Here is a 16,958-nt window from a genome sequence, read left to right as displayed (position 1 = left end):
CCTCAGCCACGGGGACGGGGGGTGGCGGGGGGGGGTGGCGGCCTGAGGAGGATCAGGGTGTGATGCCACAGATGGGGGCGGGGTGCCCAGCTGCACCAGCGACAGCTGTTAACTATCTATATCTGGGGTGCGGCCCAGGAGTCTCCTTTTAACACACACACATACATATATGAGTACATATGTACACATGTATGTTTACACATGTATATGTGAGTGTTGCGTGTGTATTCATACCTATACATTTCTAAATTTTATTTGTGCCTTATCTTATCCCAGCTTTTTGAAGTAAACACCCTCACTCCCATTTTACAGAAGGTAAAAGTGAGGCCCTGAGGGACAAGGTCCCTTCTTCCAGGTCATGGGTGTCAAGTGCTGGATCTTTGTTTTTCTTTTACATCTATTTTTATTGATTTCAGAAAGGAAGGGAGAGGGAGAAAGAGAGTTGGAAACATCAATGATGAGAGAGAATCGTGGATCGGCTGCCTCCTGCACGCCCCCTACTGGGGATCAAGCCCACAACCTGGGCATGTGCCCTGACTGGGAACTGAACTGCTACCTTCCGGTTCAGAGATTGACACTCAACCACTGAGCCACCCTGCCCGGGCTCGAGCGCTGGATCTTGATATTGGATCCTCACTCAGGACCGCCTGTGCTCCCTCCGCTTCCTACGTCCTCTCCTGGGACTCAGTTTTCCTGCCTGTCAGATGGGTACATGGCACTGGCCTGGACCACCTCCTGGGCGGACAGCGCTTGGCAAGTGGAGCCGGGCATTGGAAACTGGGGTGACTCCCTGAAGGCAGGGCTTGGGGCTGAGGTGTCCTGGGAGGGCCTGCTTGCTTTGGTTGACATTTCCGCGCGATGCTGGGCCTCTCTGGTGCCGGGCTGAGCTGACACAGCCTCCCCCGGGGGCTATATTTAGGATATTCCTCGGCTGGTGGCCTGTTTCTGGAAAGACTCCATTCTGTTCCTCCCGCTGCCGCAGCCGGAGCTCAGGCCCGGCCAGGGGACTGTCCTGCCTGGGCTCCACGCACACGCTCGGCCTGAATCGATCCGGCCCAGTTCATCAGCAGCCGGGTGCACAGGCCTGGTGTGGGGGGCGGGGGAGGGCCCGCACTGGGGGGTGCCGCAGCCGGGGGGCCCCTCCCCGCCGCCCAGGCAGGGGCCCTCTGACGGAGGCCCGGGGGTTTTCTTTGGCACCCGGTGAGCAAATGGCTCTCTCTCCCCTTTCTTCTGAGCCCTGTAAAAATAAAAAGTTAAAAGACCCTCAAGTTTGAACAGTAAAAGCAAATACATGAAACCAAGCTGTTTCCACGCGGGGGCCCCGCACCGAACACCCAGGTCTGAAACTTCCTCTTGTCGGAATTTATGGAAGGCTTGGAAACTTTCCCCTTTCCCTTTAAACGGCAGAATTGGCTCAGGGCATTCTTTAAAAGCATAACCCGGCGCTGCTCACAGCTTGATTTAATACAGCTTGAATACAATAGTAACTTCTGAACCCGCGCTCTTCACAGAGTCGCGGAGAGTCCTTTCATGACACCGGTAAGTAGGGTGTGTTTTTTCCCCCTGTAGCCAAGAAGTATAGTCTAAGATTTATTAGGTCCTCCACTGCCCTCCCCCTAGTAACCCAGTTTTCGCTGGAAGTGAAGGGAGCTGGCTCAGAACAAGTCCTTTAAGTAGGGGCTCGGAGACAGGGGCACCAGTCCTGGGCGAACATCAGCTCTGAAAGATGCAGCGGTGGCGTGGCCGGCGTGGCTCCGTGGCTGAGCATCCACCTAGGAACCAGGAGGTCACGGTTCCATTCCCAGTCAAGGGCACAGGCCCGGGTTGCGGGCTCCATCCCCAGTGGGGGGGCGTACCGGAGGCAGCTGGTCCATGATTCTCTCTCATCATTGATGTTTCTCTCCCTTCCTCTCTGAAATCAATGAAAAAATATTTTTTAAAAATTAATAAAATAAATTAAAAATAAAAGATTCCGTGGCGCCCAGAGTCTGGGCTCAGGAGCATTTGCTTCGTAGACCAGAGCCTCTGGGCTGGGGCCTTGGGCACTGCAGCGGGGAGGTGCTTGGATTTGGGGGAGCCGAGGCTGATGGGGGTGGGGACGTTGGGTCGGTCAGCCCGAGTGCTCAGTTTCCCCCCAGAACTAACTCGGATTCCTCATCGTCTCTGCCTTGGTGTGTGTCTCAGGTCTGCGGGCTCCTTCCCAGGCCTGTGGGGCCGAGTTCAGCCTTCAGGGTGCTCAGGGGCTCCCGTGCCGGGGAGGGGGCCCTGCCCTGTCTCGTTTCCCCCCTGGATGTAGCAGAGGCTCAGCTGGTGACCTGCACTGTGGTTTTGGCTCTTACAGGATAAAACAATTATTTTTCATCCATTAGTTGCCAGCATTTAAAAATCGGACATTTTACAGAAAAGTCCAGATATGAGAGGATGGGAGATCTGGAAACACCGGGCCTATATGTGGGCATGGCCACTAGGGGGCGCCCTGAAGAGCAGGGCTGCTCCATGGGAGCAGGGGCACCGGCACGCGGGAGACAGTCTTGGTTAGGACGACAGCAATAGTGCCAAGGTAGGTGGGTTCCCCTTGGCTTCAGAGCTTTCCAAACCCACTCCTGGCTTCTGGAAGATTCTGAGTTCCCAAGATTGGTTGATAGGTCCCTGGCTTATTCCTGCCTTTTGTTCAAGGTTGAGACCAATTCTCCCCACCCCCCCCTCGTTGGGTGGGTGGGCAGAATACATTTGGTGAATAACTGTTTTTTCCAAAATAAGTTTTTGTAACTTATTCCTGATCAAGGTAGTAGGCATAACTGAGCACCCAGGGGTCGTAAAGTTGACCTGTACTTGGAGACTCTCTGGTGGGCTGCATGTAGGAGGCAGTGGCTGGTCTGGCGTAGCAAGGTGAGTTTTTCCTGCATTGCTTTTGCCTTGAGCTGCCCACCTGGTGAGGATTTGGTTTCTGGACTCATGGCATTTTTTTTCCTTTCTTCTCCTGATTTGGATTGGGTAACCCTCATTGTTACCTAAATTAATAAAAGCATAATATGCTAATTAGGCCAGACATCCTTCCAGACAAAGCCGGGGCTGTGAGGGAAGCCCGGGTCCCGGGTGCCAGGGGGGTGCCGGCAGCCGGGGAAGGAAGGCCTACTCTTGCACGAATTTTGTGCATCGGGCCTCTAGGAGCAAATAAATCTTGATAATACAGTGGCTTAATACACTAGAATTATATTTATCATCACATACCTGTCTGAAACAGGTATCTTGGTTGGAAGGTGACTGTCACCCAGGTACTGATTTAGTGGCCCAGGCTCCTTCCATCTTTTGGCTCATTCATCTGCCAGGGCTTCTGAGTTCTCTGCTTCCAGCTGATGAAAGGGGAATGAGAGAATGGAAAAACTACCCACTTCATGTGATCCCTGGGTGCGAAGTGGCGCATAGCACGTAATCACATGGCCCCATGATGCAAGGGGTGCTGGGAAATGTAGTCCCACCTGGGCAGCCACCTCCCCTGACAACCCACACGTGGAAGGGGGAGAGTGTTTGGCGCAGATATCTGACACTGCCCCAGCCCTAAGGTGAGTCCTGGGTTTGGTGCGCTCACTCCGCACGGGAACCACACTGATGCGTGCACCTGCTCCTGCCAGATGCCTGAGGGCCTCTCAAAGATGCACCCTCTGCCTTTGCAAAGGTTTTGTCTTCTGCGAACTCCTCGCGGAGATTTCGAGTCCTCCTTGCTGTGTGAGGCCGCCCCCCCCCCCCACACCCCCCGCCCACTTGCTCAGAAGCAACTGGGTTGGGAGAGCTGGCGGCGCAGCCAGTGCCCACTCTCTGTGGTCTGTTTGTGGCTCCGGGTACTTGTGGGCTCCCACAGAGCCGGTGGCTTGTTTTTCTGATCCGGGATGCTGTTGGTCTATTTTGCAACACCCCTCAGTGGCTGTGAGCCTCCAGGGCTCGAGGAGTGGGGTCTGGGGGGCGGGGGTGGGATCGTGCGTGCAGAGGGAGGTTGCCAGCTCGGTCGCCCTGAGCTGAGCGTGTGGGAAGGTGCGTTTCCTGCCCAGCAATGCTTCTGCCTCTTTGCCCGGCCAGAGTGAGGCCGTGTCTGGACCAGATGCCAGCCTTGATCTGCGGGGCTCCCTGGGATGCTTCTGAGGAGGCCAGCGTGCATCCCCCCCCCCCCCCCCTACGATGTCTCAGCTAATTAGTCCGTGAGCGCCGATGGGCCTCAGATCGCCAATGTGGAGCTGTCTGCTAATTAGGCCTGAATGTGATTTCCGTTAAACGATTAAGGGCCCTCCCAGCGCTGCTCTCCCTGCAGCAGCCCCTTGGGCCTCTGCCTGGAGCTCCCGCCAAGATGAGGCTCTTCTCTGTGCTGGGAGAGCCCTGCTCCCTCCCGGGCCCGAGGGAGGCCAGATCTTACAGGTGGCCATTTCCAGACCCACGTCTTTGCAAAGAGCGTGGCGGCCTCACGCCTTCCAGATTGGGGGGCCTCTTCCCTGGCTCCCCTGAAGGGTCAGGCATGCTGTGACCTTCAGGAGGTGCTGCTCTGGGGAACAGAGAGGGTTCGTTTTCTTTTTGTCGTTGTTGTTCCTTATCCTTCAAAACGTGGCCTTTCCGGAGATTTCGTTCCAGGGTGGGCAGACCTGTCATTCGATTCAGATTTGGACCACGTGGTGCCTGCCACCATTCGGACGCCGAGGGGCCAAGGCCCTCGCTGGCATTTGTACCGAATCGGCGCCTGGGACCGGGGCTGGGACACCGGCAGTTTCAGGCTCCTCTGCTCGGGAGCCGGCTGAGGCTGGCCGGGGCCCGGGGCGGGAGAGCGGGAGAAGGCGCCCAGCAGCTGCCTCTATCAGCCTCTTGGAGACGTGGTCCCCGCGGCCAAGGAATTCTGGGCCCGAGTCTGAGATGAAGCTGCGTTGGACGCACATCCCGGGCCCTGGAAGGGCCTGAGCACCCTGGGCAGCCGGCCGAGTGGGGACTTGGGGCCGGGATGCCGGGAACTGCAGGCTGGCCTGACTTCTGAGGCCGGGCTGGCTCTCCAGAGGCCTCCTGCCTCCAAGACCCGCCGCCAAGCGCCTGCTCAGGCCAGGCCTCCCTCCTCCCAGCGCCCCCCTCTCCCCCCACTGCAGGCGCCCATCCCTCATCCCTCTCTCTGTGCCTCAGCCTCCCTCCTCTCCTCCCCGAGGGCTGCATCGGGAAATCATCTGCCTCGATTTCTCTCTCTTCTCTCCAATGAGAACCTATAAGAGTAAAAACAAGAGCAGCCAGAGCAGCAGTAACGGCGGCCGTTTACCCCTGCGCCCCAGACGAGCGGAGCCGTGACGTTCAGGTTTCCTTGCGTCTTCGGCTGCTTAACGCGCATGCCCAGGAGGCTCTCCGCTCCTCTGTGTGGTGAGGGCGCCTTTGCCCACTGTGCGTTTACCGGATGCGGTGCCCGCTGTGTGCCTGGCTCTGGGGGGCGGTCGCTGTCCTCACGCCAGGGGTCAGTTCACGCGCGGAGCTGCGATCGCCGCTCACGGTCAGGCTCCAGGACACAGCGCCCCTCGGGCAGGCTGGGCAGGCGCCCCAGGGGAGAAGCAGGAACGCCCACACGTTCATGCCTCCTGCATGCCAGACCTGCACACGCTGAAGGCGTTCACGAGCGGTCATCCCCTTTGGGGTGTGGGGGGGTCATCCTCCTTTTCTGTTAATCTCCATGTACTTTACGCGAACCTTTGTTTTCATTTATCGCGCACACATTTCCAGAGCGCTTCCGACGAGCCAGGCCCTGTCCTGAGTGCGGTGCAGATGTCACCTAGGTCACCATCCTGCTAGCTCCATGAGGTGGATATTGTTGGTCTATTTTGCAGGGGAGGAAACTGAGGCAGGGCGGAGGGGAACACCTTGCCCAGCATCACACAGCTGGTCGGTGATAGAGCCAAGACCCAAACCCCAGGCAGCCAGGGGCAGACGATGGGCCCCATGCCCCTTGGCGATGCTGCTGGCTCCCTGTGGCCCCACTGTGCGCTCAGGGCCGTTAGCACTCAACCTACTGTGCGGTTAAGGCCGTGGGGTCCTTCCTGGGTGCTTCATGCAGCTGTGTGTCCGCCCTTCACTCCACGCAGGTGTAGCTTTGCAGTTCCTGAGTTGGAGCTGCGCGTCTCTGTGTGGTCACGGCAGCGCCCTGGGGCTGGGCGCGGGCGCCCGAGAGCCAGGTGCAGGGCTGATCCAGTCTGGTTGGGGGACACATTCAGATCCACAGATGACCTCCCTGCTCCCCACAGCACTTCCGCTCCTGAGGCCGGCGGTCCGGGAGCCTGGCCCTGGTCCTGTGCATGGGCGGGGGCCCTCGCTCTGGGTGGCCTGAGACAGCAGAAGACGGAGGTCAGGGCCTGGCTGATTGGCCCCATCACGAGCCCCTGGAATCATGGACTGTCGGAGCAGAAAAGCCTTGGGAGACACCTCCTTGCCTTGCCTCCTCCCTTTTGCCCAATGGGGGAACTGAGGCACAGCGCGAGGCTCCTGGGCTGGCCTTTTCCCTCACCATCACCACTCGACTCCCATGAGCCGGCCTGGGAAGGTAGGGCAAGACCACAGAGGGGATTGAGTTGGTTGGAAATAGGGAGCCAGTGAGGGCTGCAGAGCAGGGAGGGACCCTGTGAAAATAAAGGAGTGGGATGGGCGTGAGCCGAGGGGCCGGGGTGGCAAAGCGTTCCTCAGGTAGCCAACCTCAGGCCGCGGGCCTGGCTGAACCAAGAAATCAGGCGGGAGGCTGCCCTGGGAGGCCAGGGAGCTGCGTGGGACGGGGCCCAGGGACCCGAGAGGCCGCCATCTGCTCAGGGGCGCAGCAGCCTGGTCTGCGTGTGGCACATCCCGGCCGGGGCCTCGGGTTGGAGAGGCCTCTGCACCTGTCCAGTCTGCTTTCTGGGCAGTGACTCGGCCGCGGCCGCGGGCAGAGCTGGTGAGGTCGCCGGGCCTGTGTTTTGAGCCGGAGCCAGGGCTGGATTCTGGAACAGATGACCGGCCCGGGGCCAGTCGTGTTGGCCCCAGATCAGTGGAAGCCATCACAGGGCCAGCGCACGGCTGCCGAGCTGGGCGGGGCCTCGCGGGGTTGCTGTCCCCAGAGTCAGCAGCTCGGAGAACGTTATCAGCATGTCCTGGTCTCCCAGGGCCGGTCCTACCCGACTCAGCCCCCTGCCCACCGTCCCCACTCCGGTCAGGCCCCTGCTGGACAGCTCACCCCGGGTGTTTTCATCCACAGAGAGAACACAGGACCTGCGGGAGGAGGGAAGGGGGGGTGGTTTGGGTTTGGCTGCGTCTGTGTTAGACACTGTGGCAGCCCAGCAGGGCCTTCCGTGATGAGGGAGGCTGTCTGGCCCCTGTTCTCGGTGAGTTTCTCTACCCACGTCGGGGAGACTGGCGATCCACAAGTGACAATGAGGCAGAGCGCTGGGGTGACCGTGACCATCACAGGCGGTCGGGGGGCCATACTGAGTCTGGGGGCCCAGGGGGGACATCACAGCTGAGACTGGAGTAGGAATGAGGAAGTAGATAGGAGAGAATGGGGAGCATCTTGGACAGAGGGCAGGGGTGGGGAGAGGGGAGGGGAGACAGGATGGAAGGAGTTGACCGTGGGGAAAGTGGGGTTGGGCAGGTTGTAGGCAGGGCTACCGGGGGCCCATTGACCCATGACAGTCCCAGTCACTCCTGTTGTCCTGGCCTGGTTATTTTTTAAAATATATATTTTTATTGATTTCAGAGAGGAAGGGAGAGAGAGAGAGAGAGAGATAAAAACATGATGAGAGAGAATCATTGATGGGCTGCCTCCTACATATCCCACACTGAGGATCGAGCCTGCAACCCAGGCATGTGCCCCAACCGGGAATTGAACCGTGACCTCCTGATTCAGAGGTCGACCCTCACCACTGAGCCACGCCTGGTTATAGCGTCCCTTTCACTCTCCAAAGGGTCCCAGTTTGGGCAGTAAAATTATATGGACACCCAGACCCAGGGGCTAGTGTCTTTGTTTTACCCACGAGGACACTGAGGCTCACAGAGACTCGAGTTCGTTGTGTAGGACACTGGAATGAGGGGAGGGTGGGGCGGAGCTGGGGTGGGAATGGAGCCTGTCTGACCTCACAGCCCAGCCTTTGCCATAGTCCCTCGCTGCGGTCCACAGTGCATTGTAAAATTATGGGTAGAGGCAATGTAACTGTTCTCCGGACACGGACTCTGTGCCCAGCGTGGTGCCCGGGGGGGGTGGGTGAGAGGAGGCGGGGTTGGGCAGGACGCCTTCAGCGATTCGGTTCGTAACAGAAAAGAAGTTCATGGTTCAAGCAAAGGGGGCGAGGGAGCGGTTCATTTCCTTGAAAGGCCCAGGGGAATACGAGCGTCAGGTATGGTTGGATCCAGGTGCTCGGACAGTGTGGTCAGGACCCATTTTCTATCGCTTCCTCTTTTGGATCTGCTTTTCTCTCTGTGTTGGCTCTTTTTTTTTAGACAAAGAGGTAAGGAGGTAAGATGTTCCCCTCAGTGCCAGATCTCATCTCGTTCATGTCAGCAGAAGAGAGCAGTTGTCTTGGAGTTGCATCTCTCTGACCTGGCCTGGGCCTCGTGCCCAGCCTCGTGGCCAGGGATGTGCAGAGTCCCCAGGGGTCAGGCCTGGGACATGCATCCACCCTGTGGTTAGGGGGAGAGATCAGCCCTGTCCACACCTCACGGATGAAAGTGCCGAGGGGCGGGGTTCTCAGATAAAATACAGGAACTTCAGGTAAGTAACAATATTCATATCCCCAATACTGCGTGGGACGTATGTCTACTAGACATGATTGAGTCTAAGATGCAAATGCGATCGCGTGTCCTGCGTGTTTATTTGTGAGGTCTAGCATGTTTCAGGCCGGTGGCTCTCCAAGGAAGGTCAAGGTCGTACCATGACCTCCATGACTTCCCAGGGGACCACTCGGTGGTGACAGAGTCCCTTTAAAAAAGTGTGTTTTTATCCCTCGCCGGTTTGGCTCAGTGGATGGAGTGTCCGCCTGAGGACTGAAGGGTCCCGGGTTCGGTGCCGGTCAAGGGCATGTACCTCGGTTGCAGGCTCCTCCTCAGCCTGGGCCCTGGTCAGGGTGCGTGCAGGAGGCAACCAATCGATGTGTTTCTCTCACATCGATGTTTCTGTCCTTCCCTCCCTCTTCCACTCTCTAAAAATCAATGGGAAAATACCCTCGGATGAGGATTAAAAAATAATAATAAAATCTGGTTTTAGATCTTTGCTTGCCTGAGAGTGGGAACAGTTGGAGTTGGTGCGCCGCCGTGGGGGGGGTGTGGGGAGGAGAGAGCTGCCCCCCACTCTGCCCCCAGGGACAGCCTGTTGGACATGCTCAGCTGGCCTCATGCTGTTTCTGAGATCAAGGCCTGCCTGCATCGCATGGCCACAGAGAGGGGTTGCCAGCCCCCAGCGTCCCACGCGTGCACAGACAGCCGGGAGCGGGGAGAGGCCGTGGTCTCGTCTTGGTCCGTGTGTGGCGTGACTGTGGGAGTGGGGGGTGGGGCCTGGGGACAGAGGAGCCGTTGCCCCCCCCCACCCCCATCCTGCCCAGCTGGGATCAGAAGATCGCCTGTTTTACTGGCCAGCTGCCAAGCTCACCGCCAGGATGCGTCCCTTCCCGCCGACGGCCGCTTTCCCTTCGCTCGGGTGTCTTCTCCAGCGCACTCTGCTGTTATTCCTGACTGAGGTGTGTGGCAGGTGTGTGTTGTGTGAGGTGTGCGTGACAGTGAGAGTGTGTGTGAGTTTGTGTGAGTGTGAGAGTGTGTGTACCTGTGTGTGATGTGTGCTGTGTGTGTGCGCCCAGCAGGAGGCGCACAGCGTCCGGCCCAGGCGTTGTTCTGCGTCCTCTCCTGAAAGTGAGGGCTCCTGGGGCGTGGAGAGGAGAGGACCCCATCCCCTGTGCAATAAGGAGGCGCAGGATGCCCGGCCCTGTGCCCGGCAGGGGTGCACACCCTCCCCCCGCAGGTGGCTCTGTCTGTGGGGACCCCGTCCTTTGGGGGCGGATGACAGCGCTGTCTGTCCTAGCAGCCTGGCTCACGGCCACTCTGCTCAGCAGGGCACACGCGCTGGACCCTGGCAGCAGCGCCAGGCCTGTGCCCGGGCCAGGAGCGCTGGCCGGGGCAGTGCCAGCTGCTCGGAGATCGGAGCCCGTCACAGCCCTGCGGTCCCTCCCGGTGTCAGCGCGGCGGTGCGGAGCGGGAGGCGGCGGTGGAGGTCCGCGGGTGGCGGCTGGCTGTGTGGCGGGCAGGGTCTGGGCAGGGTGGGTGCTGGGTGGGTCGGGGACTAGGGCAGGAGCCAGGGCTGAACATCAGACCCGAGAGCCAGTCACCTCCCTTCTCGAGGCCTCGGTTTCCTCGGGGTGGAGCACCGGCTCCCAGGGTCGTCGGAGAGGTCAGCCACGACCTCCCGGCTGAGCAGAGCTCTGGGCATGGGCCAGGCCCTCGCTGAAGAAATGCAGGTGGTTCTTGTCTCTGGGTGGTTTGTGTTCATGACTCAGTCACTGCCACAAGCCCGTCGGACCCCGCTTTCCACCGGAGCAGCTCCTCCGAGCACCGGGAGGGCAGCCCCGGTGACAGGGCCTCCGGTCCTGCACAGTCTGCCTGGCGGTGGGTCATCCCAGCTCAGAAACCCCACAGGCTGGAGGATTCTGGGTAATGCCCAACCTGGCCGTTTCCCTTTGGCATTAGCCAGTTTTCTCCAGGCCCAGCAATCACATTCTAGAACCGGAGCCTCCCAGGAGGGCCTGCGGTCGGGTGCGGGGAGCGTCCGCTGGGCTGCGAGAGCCATTGCCCCATCGTCACCAGGTGCTGCCCCCCTTGGTGCCCCCTCCCCCACCCCTTCCCTCCTGTTGGAACCAGCCCGGTGGCTCGGGGTAGGGGTGGGGGAAGGGGACCTCCCTGCTGGACTTTTTTTTTTTTTTAATATATTTTTATTGCTTTCAGAGAGGAAGGGAGAGGGAGAGAGAGATGGAAACATCAATGATGAGAGTCATTGATTGGCTGCCTCCTGCACGCCCCCCACAAGGGACCCAGCCCACAACCCGGGCATGTGCCCTTGGCCGGAATCGAACCTGGGACCCTTCAGTCCACAGGCCGACGCTCTATCCACTGAGCCAAACTGGCTAGGGCCGTGCAGGACTCTTTAAAGTGTCTGGTTCCCAAAGCATGACCCACATTCCACAGGACACTGGCGTGGGGGAATGGTGGACAGGGTGTGTATCTGTAATTCTCACCTAAGGATGTTTCCGCTGATTGTTTTTTTTAGAGAGTGGAGGGGAGGAAGGAGGAGGAGGAGGAGGAGAGAGAAACATCGATGTGAGAGAGATACATCCATTGGTTGCTCCTGCACGCACCCCGACCTGGGCTGGGATCGAACCTGAAACCCAGATACGTGTCCTTGACCAGGAATCAAACCTGGGACCCTTCAGTGCACAGGCCGATGCTCCGTCCATGCTGGTCAGGCTATGCGTTATTTAAAAAAAAACCACTAGGACCTCACACACCTATGATTTCCCTGATCTTATTGCTTATGGCAAGAGTAGATTTTAGAGAGGGGAGGGGAGAGAGAGAGAGAGAGAGAGAACCGATGTACAGACAACTGTGGCAGCCCAGATGGGACCCGGTTCTGGGGGAGTTGGGGGGAGGTGTGTGGATGCCGACCGCTTGGGGGGACGCCCAGGAAGTAGACTTTGGTGGCCGGGCTGCCTGTGGCCTTAGGGTGGAAGCCTTCCTGCCAAGCTCTGCCGTCCCACCACCCACCCAGGTCCACCCTCCTGACAGGCAGACCCTGGAGTCCAGAGAACAAGTGGGGCTGGACCCCCAGGGTGCGGGGAGCAGCTCAGCGAGGCAGCCGCTGAGGCGCGGGCTCCCCAGGACTCAGCCGGCTGCCCAGCCGGGAGGGGAGAGCTGGCCAGGAATGTCCTGGGGCGGCTCCAGGGCAGACTGCTCGGAGGGAAGGGTTTCAGGGTGGCCAGGCCCTGCCTCCAGCCTCCGCCTCCCACTGGCCCGGCCCAGCCCCGCGCATTCCTGGGACCTCTGAGCCGTCTGGGTTCTGTGGGTACCAGGAGTTTTTTTTGAAACCCGGGGCACCGACATCTGTTAGCTCTTAGCGCACAGGAAGGTTGACAAAGCACTGGGGGAAGGCGGCGGGGGGAGAGATTCCGCTCAGGAGCACGGAGTCAGTCCGGAGACAAAGAGGAAAAAGCCCAGCTGAACTCCAGTCCGCTCCCCAAGGCCCCGCTTTGATGTGGTTCCCGTCCCCCGAGGCCTTATAAGGCATCGAGCCTGCGCTTCTGGGCTCAGGCTGGAGCTGGCTGCACACCCAGCGCCCGAGGAGCTGGCCTCTTCCTGGGGCCCGTGTGGGGCAGAGGAGGGCACTGCTGGGATGTGGGAGGGAGGCAGGTCCGGGCCCTGTGGCCGGAGAGGCCCCCAAGCCCAGCCACTGGGCAGGAGGCAGCCTGGCATCAGGGTGGGGGGTGAGGGGGGGGCAGAGAGTCTGGGGAGGGGCTCGGGGGCCTGGGGATCCCGGAGGAGGCGTCTGATGAGAACTTGGAGCAGAGGCTGACGCTCCGTGCTGGAGGCCAGAGGAGAGCGGGCCTGGCAGGAGCGGTGGGGGGATGGCAGGGGATGGCTTCTCACAGGGCGGGGGTGAAGGGCATGGGCGCTGGAACCACACCGCCTGCCTTCAGGCCTGGCTCTGCCACGAGCTGAGTGACCTTGGACAAGTCGTTCATGTCTGTGCCTCAGTTTTCTCATCTGTAAAGTGGGGGCAGGAACGGTACCACTCCAAGGATTGCGGTGAAGACTGAATGCAGAGCAGGAGGAAGGGCGTGCCAGGCTGGGGGCGTGTGTCTAGATGTCTGTGGGAGCCTTCCCACCTCCCCCAGGAGTGATCTGTGGCCATCTGACAACGAGAGTAGAAGTAATGCCCTGGCCAGTTTGATTCAGTAGTTAGAGCGTCGGCCCGTGGACTGAAGGGTCTCGGGTTCGATTCCTGTTCAAGGGCATGTATTTCGGTTGCAGGCTCAATCCCTGGCCTCCGTTGGGGCGAGTGTGGGAGGCAGCCAATCCGTGGGCCTCTCTTACATCGATGCTTCTCTCTCTGTGTCCCTCTCCCTCCCCTCCACTCTCTCTAAAACAGTGGTTCTCAACCTTCCTAACGCCGCGACCCTTTAACACAGTTCCTCATGGTGTGGTGACCCCCAACCATAAAATTATTTTCGTTGCTACTTCATCACTGTAATGTTGCTCCTGTTATGAGTCGTCACGTAAATATCTGATATGCAGGGTGTATTTTCATTGTGACAAATTGAACATCATGAAAGCATAGTCATTCATCACAAAAACAGTATGTAATTATATATGTGTTTACCGATGGTCTTAGGCGACCCCTGTGAAAGGGTCGTTCGACCCCCAAAGGGGTCGCGACCCACAAGTTGAGAACCGCTGCTCTAAAAAAATCAATGGGAAAATATCCTCGGGTGAGGATTAAAAAAAAAAAAAAAAGAGTAGAAGGAATACTAGCCACTGATCTCTTGGGCTCCAGGCGTGGTCTCAGGCAGAATGCTAAGCACTTGCTATCCAGTGGTTTACTTGATCCTCACACGCACCCGAGACAGCGTGAGGGCCCCCCGCCCTGTGCACACACTGGGGATGAAGTTCCTTCCCCGGGTGACCCCGCTTGTGTGAGGCAGAGCTGGGATCTGAACTGCGGTCTCACCAACTCCATGCCCCGCACCCCTGCACCCCTGCACCGGGGCTCCCAGTGGGGCTCCTGGCTGTCTAGAGGCCCGAGTGCCTCCTGCGTGGTGGCCCCGAGGACCGGGCCCGGGACCTTGCCTGCAGGGCTCCCGCCCGGGGCTCTGCCAAGTCCCACGCTTCGTGGGTCAGGGCTGTGGGCACCTTTGAGACCACAGCTGGGCCTGCTGGGCCACTGACCCACAAGAGCTGCTGGCCAGGCTGGTTGTCTTGTACTTCCTTAAGCGTGATCCTTGGTCCCTGGCCAGTGCCAAGTCCCTGGGCCACCTCTGCCCCTGTGCCCACAGGAGCCCTGATGCCACTGTCCAAGCTCAGGCGGGCATCGAAGGAGCTGACTGGAATCGGGGCCCTGCCCCTCATCGGCTGGTGCTCCAGCACCAGGCACCTGGGCTCTTGGAGCCTCCTCCTCATTTAAACACGGGCTAGTGGGACCCCCTTTCTATGGTGGCTCTGCTCGGGGGACCATGAGCACTTGGTACGGGATGTGAGTGGCTGTCTTGGCATTATTTTCCCGTCTCACATGGCCCCTGGGGGTTGAGGGCATTTTCTTTGTAGGCAAGAAACCTAATAACAATCATACCTGTCGCTTTGCAATTTGCAAATCGTTTTTATGGGCATTTATCCCTCGAGGGATGGAAAGAGCAGGGCCGTCGTGTCGCTTAAAGGACTCACTCTTTATATAAGGTGCCTGGCACGGCGTCCGGCACGTAAGAAATGCACCGGAAGTGTCAGCTGCCGTGTTGGTGTTGCTGTGGTTTCTCACTGTGCCCATTTAAGGGGTAGGCAGACCGAGGTTCCGAGAAGGCAGTGGCTCCAGGTCCAGGTGCGAGGGAGGTGATGGAGCCGGGAGCTATCCCATGTTGCCTCTGGCCTAGCGATCAGAGCCTGAGGACCGGGACACGGCGCTGCCCGGCCCTGGGCGCCGGGCTCCGTGGCTGAGATGAACGGGCCCCATGGTTGAGTATCTGTCAGCGGACCGTGGCGCTGAGGGGCTTTCGAAGCGTCCTGCAGAGCTGAGCAGGGCTTAGCCGGAAGAGGCCGGCCCCAGGACTTGCCAGAACTCTGCTTTCATTCATCAGAGAGCGAGGTCCTCCCAGCAGACAGTTCTTCTCGGAGAGCCCCGAAGCCGCCGTCAGAGGAGGCTGTGGGTGCGTGACGCGCCCGCGAGGCATCCTTACGGCCCCGGACAGACGCTTTGTTGGTGGTGACATCTGGAGTCTTTCAACTCCGAGTGCCTGTAGACACGCGGACTCCGGGGCCTTTGTCTCGCAGACGCCATCGGCCGGGCCGGGAGCGTCCGGGGTGGTGGTGGCTGGGTCAGCACAGAGACCCGCGCTCCGGGAGACGAACCTCAGCTCGCAGGGGTCCGCGGTGCCCTTGAGGACAGTCCCCGGCTCCTGCGAGAAAGTGCCGCCTGCCAGCCCATCGCCTTCCCCTGGCATGAAAGATCGGCCCTAATTGGCTGCTGGGGCCTCCCTGCTGCCTAATGATGCCACCTGAGTGTGTCCCTTTCCTGTCACATCTCCCAGCTCCCCTGTCAGCTCCGGCTCTGTGAACACAAGCAGCCAGTCTACCAGCCCAGGAGATGTTCTGGGTTTCGGTCATGGCTCAGGATGGCCAGGGGGGAGGGGGCCTGGTGCTGGGTCAGGGGCACCGAGTCTGAATGGCCAGCTTGTGGCCACCTCTAAGGAAGAGAAGGCAGTGCCCCCGGAGGGTTTGAAGGAAGGGAACAGAAGGCCAAGCCCGACCCTAAAACGCTAGCTGTGTATCCTCCCAACAGCACAGAAAACGGAGAGTGGCCCCCGGCTGAGTCCAGTGCACAAGCTGGATGGACCCCACAAAGCAGTTTTAAACGTTTAGTTAATGTTTTTGTTCATCGGGAGGAGCACTGGCTTTCCTGTCGAGCATCTGAGAGGCAGGACTTCCCCCGGACTTTTCTGGGAGAGGGTGCTTTCCTGTTCCTTTTCATTTTTCTCGAAAAGGGAAGCGGGGACAGCTGCTGAGTGTGGGCCCTTGTTATCGCTTGTCATTTTGTGGTCGCAGAGGCGCTGCCGCCGTGTCACTGTGGGCCCCGGGAGAGCTCAGGCACTGTGGTTCCCCCAAACTCTTCTCTCCCGGCAAAGAGGAGCGTTTCTCAAAGTGGGTTCCTTGGAACACAGATCCCACGGCGTGTTTCTGAGAAATCAAACTCCGTGGTCTGATGGGGTTCGAGGGATGCCACGTGAGGACCATGTTATACGGTGACTCACGGTGTCCGTTGCCATAGTAAGTCCTGCAGGAAGGGACGTTGTTTAACTTCGTTTAAAATAATCTTTTTTGATCCCAGAACTCTTCTTGGCAGAAAACCAATGAATACAGAAGACAGTTTGACAACTCGTCTTAGCCTTTCGTCTGGAGTCATCCTGCTGGGCAGGGGGCAGAGAGGTGGGACCTCTGTGGATATCCCAGAAATGTCCCGGCCTGAGGACTGACCAGGCCCCCCCCACATCCCCGCCAACCCCACAGCCCCTCGCAACCGGCTGAGGCGACCGCTCTGCCCTCGAGGATGAGCTACCAGCCTCTGCCCTCGGGGATGAGCTACCAGCCTCTGCCCTCGGGGATGAGCTACCAGGCATCGTTGTTTTTTTGTTAATCCTCACCTGAGGAAATTCTTTCCCATTGATTTTTAGAGAGAGAAAAAAAAACACATTGATGTGAGAGAGGCACATCGATTGGTTGCCTCCCACATGTGCCCTGACCAGGGCCAGGGCTTGAACCTGCAACCCAGGTACGTGCCCTTGACCAGGAATTGAACCCGAGACCCTTCGGTTCATGGGCTGACGTTCTAACCATTGAGCACACCTGCCAGGGCGGGCTACCAGACATCTTTACCCCACGGGAGGGGACCAGGCAAGGCGCGTGCAGGGATCGGCTGGTGACCGGCTGGTGTGTGTGTTGGGGAGCTGAGGGAGGCGTATGGAAGCCAGAGCAGGGAGGTCCAACATGTGCTGAAGCGTCTGGTTTACGGGAAGGGCGGTCGGAGCCCCCCCAGACCACACCCCCCGCTACAAACCTCCGGGACCCGCTGTGGGAGGAGGGTCCAGTCTGAGGTCTCTTCTTGCTGTCCCCCTTCGGGGGAGATGGGGCATTTTATGATCCTCTCTTTGCCTTTTGCTGAGGTGGGGGGGACTCTCTTTCTGAGGGAGAAGTGT

The 16,958-nt window shown here is 59.2% G+C and overlaps 1 protein-coding gene across 1 annotated transcript in view; it reads left to right on the top strand.

Annotated features, from left to right (window-relative positions):
• Positions 1–16,958, top strand: part of NKD1 (NKD inhibitor of WNT signaling pathway 1) — a 51,711-nt gene that overhangs the window by 17,690 nt on the left and 17,063 nt on the right. The window lies entirely within an intron of this gene.

This window comes from Myotis daubentonii, chromosome 15, assembly GCF_963259705.1.
Source record: "Myotis daubentonii chromosome 15, mMyoDau2.1, whole genome shotgun sequence".
Taxonomy (NCBI): Eukaryota; Metazoa; Chordata; class Mammalia; order Chiroptera; family Vespertilionidae; genus Myotis; species Myotis daubentonii.
This window is presented reverse-complemented; position numbering and strand designations above follow the sequence as displayed.